This window comes from Triticum aestivum, chromosome 6B (genome assembly GCF_018294505.1).
Source record: "Triticum aestivum cultivar Chinese Spring chromosome 6B, IWGSC CS RefSeq v2.1, whole genome shotgun sequence".
NCBI classification, from domain to species: Eukaryota; Viridiplantae; Streptophyta; class Magnoliopsida; order Poales; family Poaceae; genus Triticum; species Triticum aestivum.
Window position 1 is genome coordinate 646154874 of NC_057810.1, and position 6333 is coordinate 646161206.

Consider the following 6333-nt stretch of genomic DNA (forward strand, 5'->3'; position numbering starts at 1 on the left):
AGAAAGACTAGGGAAGTGCCGGCCTCCGTCGATGTCTGAGTTGAGGACGACAACAGTCAACAGCGGAGCAGCACTTGACGACAACAAAGGAGCAGTGCCCGATCGCGAGGGATCAGTGCTCGGGAGCAGCAGTTAAGGATTTGGGACTAGCTCTATTCCTGCGTGAGTATGGGGATACAGAGATGGTTCTGTCTATATCCCATCTAATACAGTATCTCACATTTAAGTTCTGGTGCAGCCCACCACTAGTTCTTTTATTTGTTTTTTCCCTTTTTTCATTGGGCTGGCCGATTGGAGCGCTATTTTTTTTTACAGTGACACACTACCTAACACAGGAATCCCGCCGATTGGAGCGCTACCAAAAAAACTGCAATCAACACACTAACCAACACAGGAATCGAACTAGAACCACAATCTTGGGAATGACGGCTTCTACCACTCCAACCATTAGATGCTGTCGATTTTAATGAAACGGGAAATATTTAATAACACAGTACAACGTGCAGATTAGAAGACATTTTCGAAATTAATTGAAACATTTTGCAAATTATGAATTTTTTGAATTGTCGAATATTTTTCAAACAGAAACAATTTTAAAATTTTGGAAAGTATTTTTCAAATGTGAGTAAACTTTGTAATTCCAGACATTTTTTAATAAGAACAAAACTAGGTATTCTGAACATTTTCTTGAAAATCAAAATTTGAAAACTTGAACAATTCTTTAAAAGAAACTTCACGCATTTAAAAAAATCATGGCATATTCTAGAAAAAATTATGCAATGGAATAATGTTTGCTTATTTTTTTGAAAAAAATTCATACCATTTACAAACAAATGATCAGTAGGAATTTGAAAAAAATGTTTACCATGTATTCTAAAAAATGCTCGTGCCTGTATTTGAAAAAAAATATTTATCATGTATTTTGAAAAAAATGTTCAATGTGTGTTAAAAATGTTTCTCTGTATACATAAAAATATACATTGTGTATTAGAATAGTGGACATTTATTTGCAAAAAAAAATACAACTATATAGGGGTACTGGGTTTGAAGCGTGTTAAGAGTGGGCATGCAACTATGTCGAGCATGAGTTGTATGTTTGGCTTGGACATGCAACTGGGATGGGTGGGTTTACATGTTGGGGTTGGGCATGGAACTAGATATGGCCGGGGCAAGTTGTGTGTTACAAAACAAAGCAGAAAGCCTAGTTGCGAGTCAAGGGTAGGCTTGCAAGTGGGATAAAACAAACTATGTGCCTAATTATGAGTCGAGGGTGGACTTGTAATTAGGACAACAACAAACTATGAGCCTAGTTACAAGTTGAGGGTGGACTTATAACTGGGACAAAAAAGGCCGGAGCCAAGTTGTGAGTCAATGCTGGACTTGCAACTAGGACAAAAAAATGTCACGCCCTAGATGCGAGTCGAGGGTGGACTTGCAACTAAGAGAACTATATAAAAAAATTATACGAGTTGCAAGTTGAGGGTGAACTTGCAACTGAGATGAAAAACAAAAGACTTCTCAATTGCGAGATGAGGTTGGATATGCAACTAGGACAACAACAAACTATGGGCCCAGTTGCGAGTTGAGGGTACACTTGTATTTGGGACAAAAAAAGGTCGGAGCCCAGTTGCGAGTCAAGGGTGGACTTGCAACTGGGACAAAAAAATGTCGTGCCCTAGTTGCGAGTCGAGGTTGGACTTGTATCTATGACAAAATAAGTGTTGGACCCCCATTGCGAATTAGAGGGTGGACTTCCAACTGACACAAAAACGGTCGGGCCCCAGTTGCGAGTTAAAGATGGACTTGCAACAGGGACAAAAAAAGGTTGGGCCTAGGTGCGGGTCGATGATAGACTTGCAACTGAGACAAAAAAATGTTAACCCCAATGAGTCGAGGTTGGACTATCAACTGGGAAAAAAGGCCGAGCCCTAGTTACGAGTCGATGTTGGACTAGCAACTGGGACAAAAAACAGTCGCGCCCCAGTTGCGAATCGAGGGTCGACTTGCAATTGAGACTAAAATAGATCGGCCTCTAGTTGGAAGTCGAGGGTGAACTTGCAACTAAGACAAAAAAATGTCAAGGTCCAGTAACGACTCAAAGGTGGGTTTGCAACTGGGACAAAAAAAGTTCAGGCCACAGTAACGAGTCGAGGATGATCTTGCAACAAGGACAAGAAAAAAACAACACCTCTGTTTGATGGTGGACAGTCAACTAACAACAATGAAAAAAATTCTTGAATTTTAAAAAAATGGAAAATAAAAAAATGGAAATGAAAAAATAAAATAAAATAATGCTAGAATTTAAAAGTTTACAAATTTGAAACAAAATAAATGGGAAAAAGGAAAAAGAAAAAGGAAAAAGAAACAAAAAAGGAAATAAAAAATTTACTCGTGGCTGCAGCCCATGCTGAGGCAACCGTGAAAATTGAAAGAACGGCCTACACGGCACTACAGGGGCTCCTTACGTGAGCAACGCGTGTAGAAACAACACCAAATGAAAAAAAAAGTTTGCTAAAAAGAAAAAGAAATAAAAAATACAAATCTTGATGTTTAAATTGTGTGGTTAAAAATTAGATGTGAGATAACTATTTCACATCTAGATGTGAAATAGCAAATCTGTACAGAGATATATATCTCCTTCCTTTCTTTCCTCTAGGCTTATCCGAACAAGAGCTGGATTTTCTTTTATTTTCAAAATTATCCAAAGGCTAGAATTGACCGGCTCATCAAATATTTATCCGAACTCCATTGTGGACAAATTTATACTCACTTTGTGGCTGCTCGACAAGGCGAACTGAGCCGTGGTCTTGGATTTCCATAAGGCGTATGGTTACAAGGTCAAAGCTTGGTCAACATCCCTGAATTTATTTTAGAATCAAACCTTGGAAATTCGGGATTATTACACCTACGCATTTTCAACCACTTTGGATCAAGTCCACCCAATCCCAACAAGGTGATGGCATTGATCGTTAAGCATGGTTGTTCCCAGTCAAAAAAGTGGCAAACATGAATCAAGCCTCCCCCGCGGCTAATGACCTTCATGGTGCCCCGGAATTGAAGCTTCACTATGGAATTTAACGCATGGGGCCGATAAATCGGGCCGCCTCGACACAAATCATCTCGCCTATGCCAGGAAGTGTCGAAGGAGAGCGTGCCATGGGGACCAGGCGGAAGGAGAGCATGCCATGGGGACCAGGCGGAAAGAGATCGTGATGGAGGGAAAGCATGGTTGGTGGAGGACGGCAGGGAGGGATTAGTATGTGGCTTAGCCAGATCCGATGGGCTGGGAAGAGATTAGGGAGGTTGTTGCTGGAAAAGGGAAAGGGGATAATCGGTGAAACTCACTGGGCGCATGGCCACTGCCTAGAACCAACAACATGTAAGACATTCTACACTTACGCCACAAGATACAGCGAGGCAAATTGATTTCCCAAAAGGAAACATTGTTTTCCTTATTTATTTAATTGGACTTTCTTGCACGAAAAAACTTTATACATGGTATGCGATGCAACTAGCCATATCTAGTTCCTCGGGGGATGAATATCCTTGAAGAACGAGCACTTCCACCCCTTCGGAAAACACGTGCCTGCCCCTTGCTACTTGCTTTGGCAGTACGCCGTGCACTGGTTGGCACCGCATGACCCGTCCTCGATGGCCGAATTTGTCTCGTGGTTCGTCTCTGAGCTGGTTGCATCGCCATGCCTGAAAGTGAATAGGCATAATCGCGCATAAGAGAAGTATTTTGGAAACGCACGATGGTACTATGTGCAAGAGAACCAAATTAATTTGATTCTTTGTGAGAAACATACCAGATGAGGATATCACCAGCATAAGGGTAACGGCCGTGCGCAATACTTGCCTAATCCTCATTGTAGTTGTGGATGAAAGTCGATGTCAATTGAGGGCTTGGATTGTTGGAAGAGATCAACAAGGGTACCTCGAGTTTTATAGAGGTCCCGCGGTGCCGTGTCAGTGTTGCTATTGAAAGTTTCAATAGGATAGCGTTTTGCGGTGCTTTCGTCAGATAAGCTTGCGTGCATGGAACAAAGACCGACGTGTCCATCAGTTATGCATTGGGAAGAGTTTTGTTGACACGTGCATATGCACTGTGCAACATGGCAACACATCCAAGCAAGTTATGCATAGTCTATCGTCATCCACGTGCTTTTTTCGTATAAAATGGAACTGCTATATGGGTACAAACAAAAGTCGAGCACAATGGCATACGAGTAGTTCGTGAGTTGTCAACATATGCGTGTGTAGTGTGCAACGTGGCAACACACCCGAGCGAGATGAGAAGATATTGGGCTTTTTTGGTTTGCTTCATGAGAAAGCTGCCTGACTAAGGAACGAATCTCAGGCGTTGGATTTCTCAAGCTTGAGGCTGTGATTGCTGCCTGTGTGTCCTCCATCCTGAAAGGATCGATATAGTTGATTAGAGGGGGATGAATAGGCAACTAACAATTTTTAGCTTTTTTTTACTAAATTAAACTTTGCATCAAAGTAGGTTGTCTAGATATGCAACTAGGTGGACAACCTATATGATGCAACGACAACAAGCACACGAGCAAGCAAAGAATACAACACAAGTAAGCTTGCAAAAGTAAAGGCGCGAGATAACCAAGAGTGGAGCCGGTGGAGACGAGGATGTGTTACCGAAGTTTCTTCCTTTTGAGGGGAAGTACGTCTCCGTTGGAGCGGTGTGGAGAAACAATGCTCCCCAAAAAGCCACTAGGGCCACCGTATTTTCCTCATGCCCTCACACAATGCGAGATGCCGTGATTCCACTATTGATGCCCTTGAAGGCGGCGACCGAACCTTTATAAACAAGGTTGGGGCAATCTCCACAACTTAATTGGAGGCTCCCAACAACACCACGAAGCTTCACCAAAATGGAGTATGGCTCCGAGGTGACCTCAACCATCTAGGGTGCTCAAGCACCCAAGAGTAACAAGATCCGCTAGGGATTAGTGGGGGGAATCAAATTTCTCTTGGTGGAAGTGTAGATCGGGGCCTTCTCAACCAATCCCGAGCAAATCAACAAGTTTGATTGGCTAGGGAGAGAGATCGGGCGAAAATGAAGCTTGAACAACAATTGAGCTTTTGGGGGAAGAGGTAAGTCAACTTTGGGGAAGAAGACACTTTTATATAGTGAGGGAAACAATCCAACCGTTACCCCCCAAACAGCCACACACAGAGCGGTACTACCGCTTGGGCAGGGCGGTACTACCGTTCCCTCCCAGCGGTACTGCCGCGCTGACGAGGGTTGCAGGGTCCTGCACCCAGAGCGGTACTACCACGGAAGTATGGGCGGTACTACCGCTTGAAGCGGTACTACCGCCACTACTGCCGCTACTAGTACCGTAAAACCCGACACGAAAAACAACGGTCTCGAGTCGAAGCGGTAGTAGCCCGGAACCACTGCGGTACTACGGCCGAAGACCGCAAGTGGTACTACCGCTAGGGGAGCGGTACTACCGCTTGACGTGCTTCGGCGGTACTACCGCTGAGGACCGCGGTACTACCGCTGGGACAGGACAGGGCAGGCAAGGAGAGGAAAGATAGCTCCAATGAAGCGGAAAGGAACATCGGGTGTGATAAGAATGTGTACGTGTTGATTCCACCCTAGCCTTACCAAAGCGGATCCCCTCTTGGTAGTACGGTGACTCCTACGAAACTAGTCCACCAATAGAGAAACGAAGGAGCTACACCGTCTTGAATAAAACACCGAGGGGTGGTAATCGTCTCGTGCCAAAGGATGAATCTCTGAAAGAACTCAACGCACATGATTAGTCCGCAAAAGCATTGTCATCAATCATCAAAACACCTTGGGGATAAATATGCCTTTACACATCCAAACAGGCCCATTGTCGTCCACCGCGACATTTCTTCCTAAAAGATGGAACCATTGATGTGTATAGACTGATATGTGAGTTATTGCGAAGAATGGATTCTAGTGTAGATAAATAGAGACACACCCCAATACCTTTATTGGATCCTAAAATAAACTCCGGCGGGAGTGCAATTATTAAAATGTCTCTGGCTCTTATGGCGGTTTAGGCAAACACAAATACATGTGTGGTATCTTCAGTGTAGAGATGTGCCTACCTTGTGTATGTTGTAGAATTGCATACAACGGCCAGTTCGCCCAAACACTACTAGGAAAAGGCCTACTAATGTGTACCGGTTTTGCCTACTAATGTCGCATTACCAGTGCGCCATTAGTACCACGCCACTAATATTTTTTACTAATGGCGCACCACTAATATACCAGATACTAATGGCGCACCAAGCAGTGCGCCATTAGTATGTAACATCATGCGCCATTAGTAT

General features: G+C 43.6%; 1 long non-coding RNA gene across 1 annotated transcript; it reads right to left on the reverse strand.

Annotated features, from left to right (window-relative positions):
• Positions 1–3426: 3426 nt before the first annotated feature.
• LOC123134681 (uncharacterized) lies at positions 3427–3966 on the reverse strand. The gene is made up of 2 exons (XR_006465696.1): positions 3810–3966; positions 3427–3702 (listed from the first exon to the last, which is right to left on the reverse strand). It is a non-coding gene; the product is annotated as an uncharacterized lncRNA (long non-coding RNA).
• Between the last annotated feature and the right edge of the window lie 2367 nt (positions 3967–6333).